Source organism: Manis javanica, chromosome 1, assembly GCF_040802235.1.
Source record: "Manis javanica isolate MJ-LG chromosome 1, MJ_LKY, whole genome shotgun sequence".
NCBI lineage: Eukaryota > Metazoa > Chordata > Mammalia > Pholidota > Manidae > Manis > Manis javanica.
This window is the reverse complement of record NC_133156.1, coordinates 167,419,215-167,438,126: the sequence shown is the minus strand read 5'-3', so window position 1 is coordinate 167,438,126 and position 18,912 is coordinate 167,419,215. Positions and strand designations below refer to the sequence as shown.

Below are 18,912 nucleotides of genomic sequence, written 5' to 3'. Positions count from 1 at the left end.
TAATTCAGAATAGTAAAGTTACATGGGGCTGTGAGAGCTCTCCTTTGGGAGCTAGAGGGCAGCCCCTGTCCTCACCACGGAGTTCTGCAGAGTTTCTAGAACATTGCAACCAGCAGAGATGAGCTGCCTGCTCCTCCCCTTCATTTCTGCTTCTCAACAAGAGGATATTTGGTGCACGAGGTTCACCTGAAAAACAGGGAGTAAGGGTTGGTGCCACCAATTTCTTATTCCTTTATTCAACAAACATGAAGCAAATGCTGTGTGCTAGCAGCTGGCTGTTCAGAAAAAAGAAAATAAGGGTCCTTGTTAGATGAGACAGGCAGACATGCACAAGCGAAAACAAGGCAATGTGACCAGCAGGAGTAAAGTACAGCATGCGGGAGCAGCTGGGAGAAGAGGCCAGATCTGCTGAGCACAGGGGTCAGGGAAGTGACCGATGAGTCAGGCCTCAAGAGACAAGCAGGGGTTCCCCACAGAGAAAACAAAGGAAACGATGCTCTCAGCAGTGGGACCAGAGGGCATGAAGGCTTGGAGATACAAGAGTAAGTGATGTAAGCAGTTAACACTCAGCATTGCAGGAGCCACCACGGGCAAAGTCAAAACATAAAATGACCCAAGGAAACATATTGGTAACTCGTATCTCAGACAAAGGGATCATTTTTTTAAGAATTAAAGAGCTTCCTCAAAACATTAGAAAAAGCAAGAACAAAAATCCAGCAAACCAGCTACTAATATGATCTCCACAGCAAAGGAAATGCTATTAAATCTTGGGGTGAGTGAAAGATGCACTCTGCACTTTGAAATCCAGTGTTCTCCTATCAGACTATCAAAAGTTTTAGCGACACGCCACGTTGGGAAGACTGTGGGGAAACCCCCAGGCTTAGACGTTACAGGTGGGAATATAAATTGGAACCAATTTAATATGGACTCTTGTGCCATCTTTATGTCAAGTTTTTTCACCAAGGCTGAAAATATATAAGTTCAGATTGTTTAAATAGGAATATTTATGAATGAGAAAGTATGATCACACATCTATTGAGGTTGATACAACTCCTATAGAGGAAAATTTGATAATAACTCTGAGAATCACACATGCAAATCCCCTTTGCAATTTCACTTTTGGGGATTTATCCTACAGATGGATGTACAGACATATGAGATGACACATGATCAAGATTATTCATTGCACACCACTCATGATAGCAAAACACTGAAAATAACCTGTGTCTATCAACAGAAGACTAGATATATGACTTATGGGACATCCATACAATGAAATGCTATTCAGCTATGAAAAAGAAAGAGAGCGTGTTCTGCAGCAATATGGAATCCTCTCCAAGTTATGCTGGTAACTGAAAAAGAGCAAGAGGCAGACAGTGTTTACAGAGTACTGACTTTTAGTAACAAAGGGCAGTGAAAGAAAAATAAGGCAATATTTTCCAATGTGCTTATATTTGATTTTGAAAATTCTGGAAGACACATAAGAAATTTTAAAAGCAGCTGTGAAGCGGTGGGAGATAAGATACAGGGGCACAGAGGTGGGAGCTGTACATTTCTCCAGATACTTTTTACACAGTTTGACTTTGGAATCATGTGAGTCTTTCACCTACTCAGCAATAAAAAGGTAATAATTTCTTAAAGGCTTTTTTGTCCAAAAGAAAAGCATAGGACTTACTTGGGGAAAAACAACTGCTGAAATGTGCCAGTCCTCAGTGGCTCACTTCCAATACCCTCTCTCATCCTCCACAGTTCACCAAGCTGGGGCACAGGATATGGACAGAGACCCTACACCCCAGCAGAGCCCCATCCCCCAGTTCCATCAGCTTCATAACTGCTGTGGAAAGGACAGGACAGTGGCCAGGATCAGGCACCCAATATTGCAGTGCCCATTCTGCAATATGTAATTGGGCTGGTGGGAGGCAGGCAGCTGTCTGGGGAAGAAAGCAGAAGTGTCCCGGGGAGCCTCAGCAGCGATACTGTCTCCTGCCACCCCTTCTCCTTGGTTGAGTGGTACAATGCCACCTACCTCTTTCAGGTCCAAAAGGGAGGACACACCAGAAAGAATGACAAACTGTGAAGCCACGTTACTTTGTGAGCAAGCGGGGCTCCAAATCCCCTATGCGAAGGTAAACTGGCACAGCTATTTTTGAGAGAAACTTGGCAGAGTCTGATGTCTTATGACTCAGCAATTCTACTATTTGGTGTCTTCCCTAAAGAAACAAGTTCAAGGACATTTGCTTTGGAACTTTTCATAAAATGTTTAACAAAATAAACTGGAAATAGGCGGAGAAAGACAAGTATCAAATGATTTCACTCATCTGTGGAGTAAAAGAACAAAGAAAAAACTGAAGGATCAAAACAGCAGCAGACTCACAGAACCCAAGAATGGACCAACAGTTACCAAAGGGAAAGGGACTGGGGAGGGTGGGTAGGAAGGGAGGGATAAGGTGGGGGGGAGGAGAAGAAAGGGAGCATTATGATTAGCATGTATAATGAGAGGGGCATGGGGAGGGCTGTACAACACAGAGAAGACAAGTAGAGACTCTATAGCATCTTACTATGCTGATGGACAGAGACTGTAATGGGGTATGTGGGGGGGACTTGGTGATGGGGGGAATCTAGTAAACATAATGTTCCTCATGTAATTGTAGATCAATGATACCAAAATAAAAAAATAAACTGGAAATAACCTCAATGTCCATGGATAGGGAAAAGATTAAACAAGCCATGGCGAGTTAAAAAGAAAAAAAATATAACACTGTTGAAATGGAAAGAGAGCCAGGCAAACCACTGACGGAGTCAAGCTGCAGAGCAGTAAGTCAGGATGAGACCATTGGCGTAAAAGAACAAAGCGCTGCCCGTCCCAGATGCATCGCCACACGCTTCCAAGAGCATGTAAGACAGGGAGCTCTGGCAGGGTGCTGATCTCCCTGAAAATAGTGGTTATGTGGGGTGAGGCAGGCAGGGGAGGGGGTCATCAGGAAGAACTTTCATTTTATTTATAATGTTTGGATTTTTTTACAAGAAGAATGTATTTGTGAATTATTTGTATAATTTTATTTTCAAATCCTCTGCATTAAAATGTTCAAAAGGCCTAGGTTTCAATTCCTGGATCTGAGCTAAAGACAAAAATTGACCCTCCGAGGGCTTCTCTAATCCTGGTTTAGGGTCAAGTTCTTTCCCTGAATAGCTCTCCCTTTATCTGCATCAGGTGTCCTTATCCTAGAAGAGAGAAATGGCCTGTTTCTAAATAGAAGGGTTCAGATGGATTAAGTGGGAGAACTAGAACCCTCCTCACATTCATCCAAGTGCATGAAATACAACTGGAAGTAGGAAGTCTTCCCAACAGGTTGGAAGGTGGATCTGTCCACACCTCCGGCAGGTAACTCACCACACCACAACAGCTCCCAGCAGCTTTCAAGGAGATCTCTGGACACTAGGAGGCAAGTGGCTCGTGAATCTGACTTGATGTTTCAGAACCTGCGGCAGGCAGTCCATAGGGTTAGGCTGTAACTTGTCCTGTAAACTTGGGTTGGAGTAAGCAAGTGCCTGGTCAGAGAGGGAGATGATACAATGGCATGTGTATCTGGTCTGGGGGTGGGTGGCTGCTACAATGTCCTTGTCGGATACGGAAAGGTAAGTCAGTGTACCTTCCACGCAGACTTCGTCCCCACCCCATTCCTCATCCCCCAGTATAGCCTTGCTAAACTACCCACAAATATCTGGTTCAAGGTTCAACTGGAAACCACGTGAAGACAACCTAGAAAGCTGGTGTGGTGCCTGCACAGGGGTGTGGGGCCACGGTTGGAACCTCCTCCCAGTTGCTCTCACATCTCACCCACATCCTGGCTCCTAAATTGGCACCTTGGACACAAGCTGAGGTTTTTGCTTTTCTCCCTGGGAAGCCCAGAAGCACTGCTTTTCTTATGTGTATAAGCTTGCTTGTTTGCTTACATGAGTAATCATGAAAGTCCTAACCCGTCAGAGAGAAAGTCATAAAACCATAAAATGAAATGCAGCACATGAACCAGGTAGGGCTGGGAGGGCAAGGGGCTGGGCTGCTCTCTCAAAGCAGGGGCCCTCGGTCTCTGAGTGGGAGTCCCAGCCACTGGCTGAGCATCCTGATGCTGGCACCACCTGCCAGAAAGGACCACATAGCCTGCTCACAAAGGCTGGGTTGGGATAAGCCCTGAAACAGGAGCGTGTGGAATCCAGACACAGACAGGAGCATCTATACACACTGGACATTAAAACAAAATGTATCAGGAACACCCAGAAGAGGTAGAGAGCATGGGAGCTGAGCCTCAGTGCCCTCCCAGGCTTGGGGATGAGACCCTTGTCCCAAATGGGTAAGATCCTCCTGATGTGCCATCCACCATGGGCCTCAGTGCCAGAGCAGCAAGTCCAGTTTCCTCCCCAGCAGGTCGTTCCAGGGCCCTAATCCTTGTAGGATCACAGTCTTTCAGCTTACGTATCACCTACAAGAATTTTGAAAAACTGTGATGACCTCACCTCTTTGCCAACACACATGTTTCAAGCTAAAAATCTAAAAATTTTTCATCATAAGTTTAAATAGTTAATTGCAAATGTTGCCACCTCTGGAGTATTGTAAATTTGACATTTTAAAATAAAACTGTCACATCAATTTTGTAAACATAGTCAATGAAAGCCCAGTACTGTAGTGACTGTTTTCTACTGTTATCCATCTAAAAATTACATGAACAAATTCTTCTAACAATCAGAAAATGTACAATATTCCTTTCTCTCCTTCACTGATGTTTCTATTAATTTTCCTCAAGAAATTTTACGCTAATGTTAGTATATCTTACATTTAAAAGCATTTCACTGATCATTGTATGATACCTCTTTGCATCAATAAAATGTGTTCAATTAAAGCTTATTTATTATATTTTTATGTAACCATAGGATGTTAAATTTTTTTTAATACGCCTGGCTTCAGTCATCATTACAATTATTATTAGTATGCAATTGATCAAAACATCATAAACATACAAACATAATACACTACAAATCTTCATTTTTATTAGTGACATACCTTGATGAGGTAGAGCTTTTAAAAATTATTTCATATTTATGTACTGCTCAGAATAAGGGCTCAACATCAATCCTATTGTTATTTTGGCTTTTTAAAATGTAAGTGCTGGGAAAACAGGTACACATAAAAAACAAAGAGAGGAACAAAAGGAATTTTATTACAGCAATGTCACTCAGTTCTTTGAAATCCTTCTAAGGTACTTGCCAAAAATCACATAGGCATCTATCATCAAAAATTATGTTACATGATTTATTAACCAACAAGTAATTTAGGTCTTCTTTCAAGTTATTTTGAAGGAAAAGAAATGGAAATGGAGCTGCAGGTCTTTGGAATCCTTCACTGGGCACTGGGATATTCCCTCTGAACTCTGATACCCCAGGGCAATGTGGCTTCCGGGGACTGGGCCTGGGTGGGAAGGCCCCTGCTCTCGGCTTCTTTGGAGAGCCTGAAGGCAAATGCACCTTGCGAAGAGAAGGCCACCCCAGCCTCCTCTCCACTACTCATGTGGCTGCCTGCCCGGACTGACAAATGCCAGCAGTGACCTCGGCTGATGCTAGGGGGTCCAGTGCCTGTGGCAACCACACCTGCTGCATAGGATGGGGAGAAGGCTGGAGTGGGGGCGCTGGGCCCACTCTTAACCTCTGACTGCTTTCTTCCTCTCTCATAATTTGGGGTGAGGTCAAGGTCAGGTGATCAGCTCTAGCCTCTGTGGTTCCATTCATCATCAGTGACAGGAAAATAACTCAGCAGGGTGACAAGAGAACGAATAAGCCAGTGGGTGCAATGAAAGCTACTAGTTTTAGTGAGGTGGTCAAGGAAGACCTATCCTAGAAGGAGGCTGGAGCTGAATGTAGGGAGGGTGCCAATCTTGCAAAGGGGAACAGCATGCCAAGAGGAGGGAACCTCAAGGGTAAAGGTTGGAGTGGGCCCGGAGTAAAGAGGTGCAGTAGGAAGGCTCATGTGGCTGAAGCCGAGTGAGCAAAGGAGAGGTGCTGCAGAGGACAGAGAGGAGCTGGAGATCTCATGTGTGCTCTATCACTCTTGCCGTTGTTGAAGAATGGACACTGGGGGCAGGAGAAAGGTGGTCAAGCATGGAAACAGAGACCATTTAGAAGGCTGTGGCCATGGACAACACAGGAGATAAGGGTGTCCAGGAATGGTAAGAGAGGGTGGTAAGGGGTATATATTCTGGGCATAAAACAACAGAACTGGTGGCTGGTGGATGGAGTAAATGTAAGAGATGAGGGTGAGAAGGTCACCAAGGGGAACTCCCAGGGTTGAGGGCTAAGTAGCTGGGGAAATTAGGGCATTTAACAGAAATGGGGAAGCCTCAGGAACAAGCAGGTATAATGTTGAGGGAATAGGTGAACCAAAAGGTCAGTTTGGGCAGAGTTATACTGGAGATATAACTACGGACACCACTAGAATATAAAACCCAAATCCTTTGGGATTCAGATTCAGGAGTAACTGGCATAGAGAAGGCATGTAATGCCGTGGTCACACCACCACCCAATGAGAGTGTGTTGTTGCTAGGAAAGAAAGGATGGCTGAAGACTGAACCCTGGCACAGCACACAGAGATTGACAGGAAGAAATGAGGCCATCCAGGGAACTGAAGAGGCCAGACCAGTGAGGTAAGAGACAAACGAGTATGGGTGGTCCGGAGAAGGAGGGCCACTAGGTCCAAAGATGCTGAGAGGCTGAGTGCGTGGGAAAGAGGCCATAACAAAAGTGAGGACGGTGCTGGAGGTCAAGCCTTCTTGGAATAGGTTCAGGAGAGAATGAAGGCAAGCAAGTGGAGCCAGCGTGTGGACAAGACTTCTTTGAGTAGTTCTGCTGTAGGATAAAAGTGGGAGCACGTGGGGACAGGGAAATGCCAGGGAACAGAGAGGATTCTTATGTTTAAGACGGGATTTGTTAGGGCACATTGGTAGGTTCACATGAATCCATCAGTAGAAGGGATAGAAACTAAACCAGAGAGAGAAAGGAGGCTTACAGGAGCCAGATCCTGTGGTAGCCTGCAGGGGAGGTGATGTAGGGAGGTGACATACACCCGTACAGAGGCAAGTAGGTCAGTACTTCCTGGGGTAGAAATATACTGCAGCCCTTTCCTGACCGGGCCTGTCTTCTGATTAGATGGCATATAGAGTGCCCCCTGGGAATGCCCAGGTCCTTGTGGCTCTTATTTCTGCTCAGACTGGGTTCCTGAGCAGCACCTCTGCCAAACTCCACATGTTGTTGTGCTTTACCTTCAACCCATTCAAGGTCCTGTGGCTTCTGGAAGAGTCTGAGAGGAATTTCCTGCTTACTCATTATTACATGGCAACTGTGAGCACTGGGTATTCCAAGCCTTACATGCATAAGGACTTAGACTATCACAAGTAATAAATGCATAAGAAGGCTGAGATTTTTTAAGCACCCATTAATCAATAGAATTGTAGTCATCAGCAAACATTGGGGGGGAAAAATCAGGCACTAAAAAAATTAGTTGAGTCTAATTAAGCAAGAAGAGAGATTAACTACCATCCAGAAAAGAGGTAAGATTTTATCTATCTACATCAGGTGGCAAAAGCTGAAAGTAGTTAAGATAAAAATTGTGTAAGGCTGACATGTGAACAAGTTCCGTGAGGCTTAGTTCTGAGACCAATTCACAGATCAAAAGCTTGGCCATAAAGCCTCCTGCTGACTTAGCAGCCTGACCCCAGCTGACTGAGTGTGTGACCCTATGGTTTGTGTAGACTTATCCATGAAGAGACCAATGCCCCTGTCCCAGCCAATAATCCTGAAACTTTGACCCCAGAACCTCAGGGTGAGAATCTTTGACCTAAGAACCATCTGAAATGATTGGTCTGTGATCTGTGTCCCTGTGTTGAGTGGCTTTACAACATCAGGAAAGTATTTCCAGGGGGAATAAAAAACAAGAATAGAATTGCTGATGACGTAAATGAAACCCACAGCTTTTAACACTTTGAGATTAAGTTCAGAGATAAGTTTCAGGATTCTTCTGTTATATAATGTGTCAGCAACAAGTAAAGAAGCTGAAACATTAAAGAATCTGAAATAATTAACTTTGTAATTTCAACTTGAACTGTACAACTGATGTTAGACTTCTGATTTTAATTTAAAACTTAATTTAAAAGCTAGAAAACAATTCAAAAGCGTTTGAATTTTTAGGACTTGATATATTACATTTTATTCATTTGCTTTTTCTGGAGCTACAGAAATTACTTGGGTTCTTAGAAAGATTTCTGTTCATTAGATTTTTAAGTGACATGGCAGGTACTTGAAATGTTTGAAAGAATCATATATTAGATTGGCATATATATCAGATTTTTTGTTTAAAATATGAAAGGGAACTCAACTATGCAAGAAAGTTAAATACATAGCAGGATTTAATATACTATATTAAATAATGAAATAACTGAGCATTAATTTAAAAAGAAAATGTGGCTTTTCTCGTTGCTATACCAAACACTAGCCTTGTAAATCAAATAGCAAGATTTAAAATGTTAGCTTAAAATGATAAGAAAATTTTGGTTTTTAAGTTTGTAATTATAATCAAGTCAATTATATAAAATTAGTCTCAAACCACTGTAAATGTGCTTTCTATGCACACAAGCAACTCTGAAGCCTTGGAAAAAAATAAGTTAACTGACACCATGGGAAGTTAGCTTGCCTTCTCAGCTTTCTGAGTCAGAAGACCACAGGGAGAAAATGTCCCCAAGGGGCCTTCGTAGCACTGTGCCTGTCTCCTGGCTTCCCAGCGCATTAACAGTCATTGAACAGTCATACTTCATCCTCTTGGTAACTGCTGTCCAGTTTCAGCACTGAGTGCAGTAGGGAAAACTCCCATCACCACCCCCAACACCACCCTCAGCACACACACACTTCACCAGCAAAAAGCAATTATAAAGTAATTGAGATCCTTTGCTTACTTCCATGAAAAGTGTGCATGGCCCAAGCTACAGTTCATAGAGCTCCCTTTCTCTTATCCCTGTCCCCCACTGCCGTCTGCCCTGTTTCTCCTCCATGCTCCCTGTTAAAATGCCTACCCCATGTCCTTCCCAGCTTGCTCTTCACAGGGTTGGCTTCAGTAAAGTCCAGACAACTAGCCTGGTGAGGCCCTTGGAGGTCAGGGATAAGAGGGGCAAGGCTAAGCTGCTGTGTTAAGGAAAATGCTCCAAAACATAGAGAAAAGGCAAAAAGACTACTTGCACCTTTATAGTGTCTGACCAGCCCACCTGTGGGCATCTGATGCTCTAGGGCCAGAGTCCACACCATATTTTCTGTAAAAGGCCAAACAGCAAATAGTTGAGGCCTGAGGGCCTCAGGTCTCCATCACAGCTACCCAGCACTGCTGTTAAGGCGCAGAGGCCACTCTGACAGTCTGCAACAAAGGCACACAGCTGTGTCCCAACACACTTTTATTACAAACACAGGCAGAAGGCCAGCTGAGCCCACAGGCCAGTTTCCTGACCCCTTCTCTAGAGGAAAGTACCTTTGTTTGACTTAACTATTTACTATTGATCAAGGCCCTGTACAGTTAGGTGTTAATTTGCGGAAGATTAAGAAGTGATGGGTATTATCTGCCCAGTAGAATGGCACATTATTTCTCTCCAGGAGAAATGGCGAGCTAGCTGTGCTATCACTGCCCTGGTTGGTATCTAACTGATTACCCTATTCCAGGATCCTTTATTCCACTGACTTTATGTACTCATATCCATGTCTGTATCTCTAGCTCTCCCATACTGTTGGCTGCCCCAAAACTGAGTTACAAAAATTTTTGACACTACATATTTATAAGAGAGTTAAATTTTTGATGTCTTTAAAGTTACCCTTGTATAATATATGTAATTTCTTTCGTGTCCTTTGGAACACAAATCCCTGGGCTAACTGGACAAGACTATCCCACTATTCCCCAGGCTTTGAGGCTGTGTGGCCTTTTCCACTGGATCCATCCTCAAAGATAGGATTCCTGGAGTTAAAAGACTTGGACAGTGAGGCAGAACTGTGGATGAAGGTGCAAGTACAGGAGGCAGGATCTCCTGGGACAAGCCCCACCTATGCTGACTTTCTGACCTCACCCAGGAAGGCCTGTGGGGAGATAGACAGGCCTCATGATGAGTGCAATAAACTTCGCATAGACAGTACAAGGGTAAATTCTCAAAATGCCTTTCCTTTGGCCCAGAAATTCTGCTTATAAGAAAAAATCAGCAACAAGTTTTATGTATTGTATAGATGTTTGCTAGGGCACTACGCAAACCAGTTTTATAAAAATTGGAAATACCCTGACCATCCAACAAATGGGGACCAGTTAAATAATTTGGGTATAGCCACATGATGGAGAATATTATGTTGCCATTAAAAGCACATCGAAGTAGATTATCTTAGGACATAGACAAATGTTCATTTTATAGTGTTAGATGGAAATAAAAGTAAATTATAAAACAATTTTACTTTTTTATGAGTATATATAAGGTGTTATAATTACATATTATGATATATGCATATATCATATGTGCACATGTATATATAATAGTATATGTTATGTGTAATATATATTTTATTTAATATCTGCTCTAGAGCATGGAAAGATTAGAAAAATATAATGGTGGAGATGGGATATAGCTATGTTCCTACTCAGCCCCAGAGATTAGTTTTGAGCCCTCAGGGGAACGAAGGGTAAGGCCAGACAGCAAGGCAACTATCTGTTGAGCGTCTTTGTGTTTCATACTATTTGAGGGAAGACAAATGATAGCACAACTGTTGAAGCCCCCATCCCCATGCATTCTCTATACTAAGGAATAGCTTTGGGATCCCCAGGGCTCAAGGAAGCCATCTGTACAGAAAAGGAAGCAAACATGTGTATGGACTTGCCTCTAATTTCCCATGACCATGACCATGGGAAATTCCTGAAACAGTGAGAGAGGTTTGGGGGAAAGGCAGAGGTCTTGCAGCACAAGCCCAGACAGAAGTCCACATACCATAGATGATCATCTCCCTGGCTGCTGAGACCTAAGGACATTTGGTCCCAATGTTAAATACCATGGGAGATACACAAACCCAGCCCCTTGGCCGCAAAAGGAAATAAACATAAACTCTGGCTTGGGCAGTATGGGGAGGACAGGGGTAAGGTTTAAGGAAGTTTTCATAGAAGAGGTGTAATTTAAGCTGGAGCCTGGAAAAATAGCACTTCCATTAATAGACATAGGGTAGGAGATACAGAAACAAAAAAGGTAAAGATGGTGGGAAGTGCAGGGGGAATGTCAAATGTGACCGATGAGGTAAGACATGGCTAGTGTTGGAGGCAGCAAGATGGGTGTTCGCAAGAAGCAGTCTGGACTTAATTCTGTGATCAGTAGAGCCAGCCAGTCACCTCCGAACCTTGTGACATGACTCCAAAACAACGGGTTTAGTGAATGTCTGCTTTCACCCCACCCACCCTCCCACTGAAGAAGGAAACGAAGACTGAGACATGGAGAAGAGCAGTGACTTGTTCCAACTGTATCGTGATTTGGCACAAAACAAGGACCAAGTCTCATACTCAAGTATACTGATGGGCTCCCTCATTGCTAACATGGCTGCATCTGTTAAGATGATGATATGATTCTTGTCCTTCATTCTATTAATGTGGCATTTAAATTTATTGATTTACATATGTTAGAAACATCCTTGTTTCCCAGGGGTTAATCCCACTTTGTCATAGTGTACAATCCTTTTAATGTGCTGTTCAGTTTGATATATTTATATTTAAATTCAGTTGTACTATTTTGTTGAGAATTTTGGCCTCTTTATTCATCAGGGATATTAAGCTGTAGTTTTCTTTTCTTGTAGTATGGTATCAGGATAGTGCTATTCATAAAATGAGTTTGAGAGTGTTCCCTCCTCTTCTATTTTTTGGAAGAGTTTGGGAAGAATTGGTGTTAATTCTTCTTGAAATGTTTGGTAGAATTTACCAGTTAGGTTCTGGTCCTGGGTTTCTTTGTTGGGAGATTTTTGTTACTGATTTAATCTCCTTACTCATAATTGATCTGTTCAGACTTGGTAGATTATATGTTTCTAATAATTTATCCACTTCTCTAGATTGTCCAATTTGTTGCCATGTAACTGTTCATAGTAGTATCTTTGATTCCCTGTATTTCTGTGGTATCAGTTGTAATGTCTTTTCTTTCATTTATAATTTTATTATTGAGTTCTCTCTATCTTGGTAAGTCTACCTAAGGATTCATCTATTCTATCTTTTCAAAACACCAACCCTTAGTTTTTCTCATGTTTTCTGATGTTTTTATATTCACTGTTTAATTTATTTCTGCTCTGATCTTGGTCATTTCCCTCCTTCTGCTAACTCCAGACTTAGTTTGCTTTTCTACCACTAGTTCAATGAGGTATAAAGTTAGGTTTATTTGGAATCTTCCTTCTCTTTTAATGTAGGCATGTATCACTATAAACTTCCCTCTGAGCATTGCTTTTGCTGCATCCCATAAGTTTTGGTATGCTGTATTTCCATTTTCATTTGTTTCAAGATACTTTTTGTTTTCCCTTTTGATATCTTGACCTGCTGGTTGTTCAGAAGAGTGTAGCTTAATTTCAACATGTTTGTGAGTTTTCTTGTTCATGATTTTTTGTTTGCTTTGTAGTTCCTTAGCTCCTTTCTTTCTCTCTCTTTCCTTCTTCCTTTGTGAACTGATGATTTTTCACAGTTGTATACTTTGACTTCTCTTTATCTTGTGTGGGTCCACTATAGGTTTTTGTTTTGTGGTTACCCTGAGGGTTACTTGGAACATCTAATTGGTATAACAGTTTACCTAATTGGTACAATTTAAAGCTGATAACTACTTAACTTTAATTACATACAAAAACCCTACCATTTTACTCTACCACCCCACATATTTTATGTTTTTTATGTCACAATTTACACCTTTTTATATTGTATATCCATTAACAAATTATTGTAACTATAGTTATTTGTAATACTTTTGTCTTTAACATTTACATTAGAGTTAATTAGTTAACACAACATCATATTATAGTATTAGAGTATTCTAAGTCTGACATTGTGCCTACTTTTACCAGTATGTTGTATATTTTCATGTGTTTTAATGTGACTAATTGGTATCCTTTTGTTCCAGTTTGAAGAACTCCTTTCAGCCTTTCATTTGAAACAGGTCTAGTGGTAATGAAGTCCCTCAGCTTTTGTTTATTAAGAAAGAACTTTATCTCATCTTCACTTCTGAAGGATACCTTTGCTGGATAAAGTATTCTTGATTGGTAGTATTTTTCTTTAATCTCTTTAAATATATCATCCCATTCCCTCCAAACTTGCAAAGTATCTGCTATGAAATCTGCTGTCTTAGGGGGATCCCCTTGTATGAAAGAAATATTTTTTCTCTTGTTGCTTTTTAAATTCTCTCTTTATCTTTGATTGTAGATAGTTTTATTATATTGTGTCTTAGAGGTGCTCACTTTGGGTTGAAATTATTAGGTGACTTATAGTTTATGAAATTGCTTATCAAATCCCTCCCTAGGTTTGGGAAGTTATCAGACATTATTTCCTTAAGTAAGCTTTCTGCCCCTTTCTCCTTCTCTTCTCCTTCTGGACTCCAGAATCATGCATTGTTTCTCTTACTAGTGTCCCCCAGAGGCTTTTATCATTCTTTTCATTCTTTTTTCTACCGTTCCTCTGATTAGATAATCTCAAGTGATCTGTCTGCAAGTTTACTGACTCTTTCTTCTGCTTGGTCCAGTCTGTTATTGGGGTGCTCTGTTGAATTCTTCAACTCAATCATAGTATTCTTCAGTTCCAAATTTTCTGGTTGGTTCTTTTAAGTTATCTCTTTGTTGAAACTCTCATTTTGTTCTTGTAGTGTTTCCCTGATCTATTAAATTGTTTGTGTTCTCTTGTATCTCTCTGAGTACCTTTAGAATAATAATTTTTTAACTGCTGAGAAATTCTTGTATTTTTATTTTGGGGAGATGACCTACTAGAAATTTGCTGTGTTCCTTTGGTGGTGTACCCTCCCCCTGATTTGTCATGATCCCTGTAGCCTTGTGTAAGTATCTTATCTCTACATTTGAATAAATAGTCACCTCTTCCAGACTTTATGGACTGACTTCTGTCAGGAAAGACCTTCATCTGCAGGTGGGGCATGCTGGAGCATGCAATGACCAGGTCTGGTTTTGTAGGGCACAAAATGCAGAGATGTGCAGATGCCTATTAGTGATATGGGTCAGGGGAACAGTTGCAGATACAAATGCAGTAGTGGGGACCAGAGCCAGCAACAATGGCCTAGACCAATTATGGGTACACTGGCAGCTATGGGGCCCTGAATGTTGGCATGCACTGCTGTGGCTGCAGGGTCTCCCTATGGACACAGTCAGGGCAGTGAAGGCTGGTGAAGGGAATTGGGCTGGGACTGTGCAGGGGCAGAGCTGGGGGGTGAGAGGGATAGCTGCAGGTGAGCCCAGTGATGCAGACCAGTGACAGGATTTAAGGCCAGATCTGATCCCACAACAGCTGTTAATGCCTTGGCTCTCAGCATGCCCTTCTGTGGCTGTAGACTCTCAGCGTGAGTGTGCACATGGCAGCAGAGGTTGGTGGTGAGAGTCAGGTCAGTGGTGTGCAAATGCACAGCTGGAGAGGCTAACCCAAGCATGTGCGCAGCAGTGGGGGTCAGCTGCTGGCATCTAGGCTGGCATCTTGTATTCACAAGGCTACAGAGGACTAGGCTGGCTGCTGGTTATAGGTCTCAGACTCTTGTAGAGGGAAAGTAAAAGTGGCAAGGGAGCTGACATCTGGGAACTAGAATACCTGTGGGGCAAAAACCAGTGAAGAGGGTCCTGGCAGCTGTGCTGGCCATTGGTTTCTTCTGTGGCAAAGGCCACTGGAGTCCTCAGCAGAGCAGGCCACTAGGAACCGTGGTCACTCCTGCTGCATGGCTGATTCTGGTAGGCCCTGCTCTTCTTCCTTGTCCCTAGACATCTCTATACATCTAGCTTTGCTGGTCTCTGGGATGAAGCCAAAGTGAGTCCTTTGTATGGTGCCCCGAAAGGCTGGGGAAGCTGGCTGCTGACCCTGAAGGGAGTGCTTTCTAGCTGAGAAGTTCCCTCTAGGCCCTGAGCAATGCTGGCTGAGGGGATGGGACAATGAAGGCAAAATAAAGCTGTTCTTCCTTCCCTTTTTGTGTAGTTACTCTGTTTTTTGTTCCACTGTGTTGCTGAAGGATCTTAAAGAGACTCCAGAGCTCTCCCAGACCTGTTTTTGTTCACGGGTAGCTATATAATTGTTGATCTTTGTTTGGAGATGGGGACTGGGGTCTCCTACTTTGCCATCTTAGTGACATCACCTCAATGGTCCCATTTTTAGATGAGGAAATTGAGGCCCAGAGAGGAAAACCAATGTAATAAAGTTTAGAGATTCGTTCAATAATGTTCACTGAACCAACCACAGGACAGACAGTGTTCTGAGTGCTAGAGATACAGCACTTATTGTCTGTCTGGGGAGACAGACAACAAACAAGTGAGAACACAAATTGTTTCAGATAGACGCAAATGCTATGATGGCAATAAAACAGAGCGGTGTGATAGAGTTGAGAATGGGGTTCTTGAATAAGTTCATCAAGGAACACCTTTCCTAGGAAGTGATTGAATTAATATCTAAATGACAGGAAGGTACCAGCTTGGAAAGGGAGAACAATCCAGACAGACAGAACTCCAAGTGGAAAGCCCTAAGACAGTAACCAGCTGGATGAGTTCAAGGAAAAGCAAAGCCAGTGAGGCTGGAGCCTAATGAGAAAGGGGAGACTCAGTGGTGTGTTAGAAAATGTTTTCATGGCTGGCCCTCTGAAAAAAGACAAGAAGTCTTGGTTTGCAGCATTTGCCAATTTCCAAGTTGTAAATCCTTCCACCTACCAAGCTACCAATGCGATGTCACTAAATACAAAGTTGGGAAGAGATGCACACTGTCAGTTCTCATGGGCATATATGAGGATCTCCAGCCCACCACTAAGAGTGGTATGAGATGAAATTGAGAAATAGATAAGGGCCACCATCACTCAGGTTTTGTAAGCCATAGTGAGGAATTGGATCTATTAAAAGGTTATAGGAAAACCACCAAAAGAATTTAAGCAAAAAGGAGCATTACCAGGTTTATATTTTTAGAACATTACTTTAACCACTATGGGAAGAATGGACTATCTAGGAGCAGAAATCATCCACAGGGTGATGGTGGCTTGGACCATCATGCATCCAAGCTTCTCCAGTGGAAGATGATGACAGAATGAAGACTTCTGTCAATACTTCTATGAAATGGCCTTCCTAGTGGATTGGTTGTGGGAATGAGGAGAATAAATGAATCAAAGATAACTTCTTAGATTTTTCATAGGAGTAACTGGGTAAATCTTGATACCATCGATTGAGGAAGACCATGAGAGGAATGGGTTTAATATAGTGGTTAGTAAAAGTTCTCTTTTGAATGTGTTTAGCATGAGACATCAATTGGATATTCAGGTGAGGGTGTTAAGGAGTCAGATAGATATACAAGTCTGAGGCTCACAGAAAATACATGGGCTGGAAATATAAACTCAGTACTGCACAGCAATCAAGAGGGCAAATGAAGCCATGGGATGAAATTAGACCCCCTGAGAAGAAGGCAGACCCAGAACTGAGGCCGAGAAATGCCAACATTGAGCAGGATGAGCAGTGGAGCCAGCAACGGTGATAGAGGAAGGCAGCCTGGGCCAGAGGAAAACTAGGGGAATACCAGGGGATGAAGATGTCACAGAAAACAAAGCAAGAAAGCATTGCAAAATGGAAGGCGTGGGCTCCTGGGCCAGTGCTGGTGTGAAATTCGGAGGCAAGGACGGAGAAGTGGCCACTAGATGGAGGTCATGGTGGAGTTGGCACAAGAGTCTCAGAGGAATGGGTCTTCTGGACCCACTGGAACAGAGAGAAGGAAGAATTTGGGTGATGCAGATGTGGAGAAGGCAAATAGAAGGACAGCTCTCTGGGAAGGAGCACAAAGAAGTGGGGTCAAAACACAAAGGGACATGGGGTCAAGGGAGGAGTTCTTCCCAAGTGCAGCCTCAGGCATGTTCACAGTCGATGACAGCAGGGGAGGGGGTAGTGCGTGATGTAGGAGAGAGAAGGGTGCTGAACAGGCAGTGGGACAAAGGCCAGAGCCCAAGGCAGGGTGGAGGGTCGTCCTCAGGAACAGCGCCTCCACCACCATGGAAGACAAGGACGGGGGAGGATTCGTAGAGTGGTAGGAAGAGGGAGAGAGATGCCCGATTGCTTCTGTTGCCTCCGTAAAGAGGAGAGCAATCACCATCATCTGTGCCTGTGGGCGGGCAAAGGTGAAGCCACTTCTCCCTCCTCTTCAGCCTCCCTTTTACCCCACCAAATGCAGTCACACTCAGTGCCCTGAGCTTCTCGTTCCTCTGTTGGTACTGGTTATTCTGACCCCCTGTGGCTCATAATGCTCTCTCTCCTAAGTAAGATGTCTACATTTTAAACAGAGAGTCTGGAAATACACATTAGTCACTCCTCTCCTGCCACCAAAATATGTGTCTCTATAAAAGAAGCATCTCAGGCTGGCAGGGGAATTTTGTTCCTCCAGAAATTGTAGAAAGGCCCTTACCTTGGATCTGATGCCACGCTTGTTAACATGAGCTGTGATGAATGACATACAAGACTCCAGCATGTAACTCACGGGTGCTCCAGTACAGCCATGTTTGACCACCTACCCTCCTTCTGTAGAAAATGAGCTTTGGATTATCTGCCCCAAAGATCAGAATGCCCCAGAACCATGTACATTCCTTGCAACTCCTTGGAAGTGGCAGGTTGGAATTCAAATAGTCTGTGGAATGGCTGCCCACTTGACATTCCTCTCTGTTTATTGTGATTAGTGGATGGAACTCAACAGAGATAACCACACATTGCCCTTTCCCAATAATGACCTCAGGGACATTTGTACCTGCCATCCCAGAGAAAGGTAAGACAGGCCTGCAAGCAGACAGTGGGCGGAGGCTTGTGTCTGAAAAATTGATTCTTTCACCCACAGATGTTTTCCTGTCACAGTCGTGCTCAGGGACTGAGTGGGCAGATGGGTGCCTGAGGCACATGCAGGGAATTCTGGTGCCCACTGCTGCCTTGGCTGCTGCCACTGAGTAATCACTCTGAGTTCACTTGGGCCCCACCAGAGCTCAGTCTCCACTTCCCTGGGAATTCCCCAGAGCAGGGAGTTTGCAATCATCCTGATGGCGTGCTGTTTCCAAGGCTGGAAGCTGAATGTTTGTAGAACTTCCTTTGCAGGAAGAAATGGTGACCTTTAAACTTTCATCAAAAGAGAAGGAAGTAAAATGCCATCATAAGGTTCCTTCAATCAACACCACCCAGCAGGGCTAAGAATCTGTCATCTTTGGTGTGACTTCAGCAGAGTCCCTGAGAGACAGTCGGGCAGCGGCTCCATGGTTGCCCGGGACCTAAGCCCTGCCTGCCCTCCCTCCTGTCATCTGCCCTGCACTCTCAGGAAGCCTTGGATTCCATCTTCTAAGGTTAGGGATCAAAAAGACTCATCAGTAAGAACTCTGTGGTCCCTACCTGAGCCTATTTCTCAAACCTGTTCCAGGGTGTGTCTCCATGCCAACTACCTCGTCAGCCACTCAGCCTTCCCTGGGTGAAGAAGGAACTTTCTACCTGGTCACAAAAAAAGGTCCTCCTTGGACCTCAGGCTGCTCCTTATCAGCAGAGGCCCTGCAGGCTCAGGCCTCCTACAGGTCTCTTTCTTGGCTCCAGGCCCTGTAATCCCTGTGCTCAGAGGCCCATCCTTCACTCCCTCCCTCTCTCCCTCTCCCACTCCCT

At 43.4% G+C, this 18,912-nt stretch overlaps 1 long non-coding RNA gene across 1 annotated transcript; it reads right to left on the bottom strand.

The window, feature by feature from the left end:
• Window positions 1-73: 73 nt before the first annotated feature.
• Window positions 74-17,803, bottom strand: LOC140850416 (uncharacterized). Its single transcript, XR_012133253.1, has 3 exons — window positions 17,690-17,803; window positions 3,392-3,526; window positions 74-186 (listed from the first exon to the last, which is right to left on the bottom strand). It is a non-coding gene; the product is annotated as an uncharacterized lncRNA (long non-coding RNA).
• Between the last annotated feature and the right edge of the window lie 1,109 nt (window positions 17,804-18,912).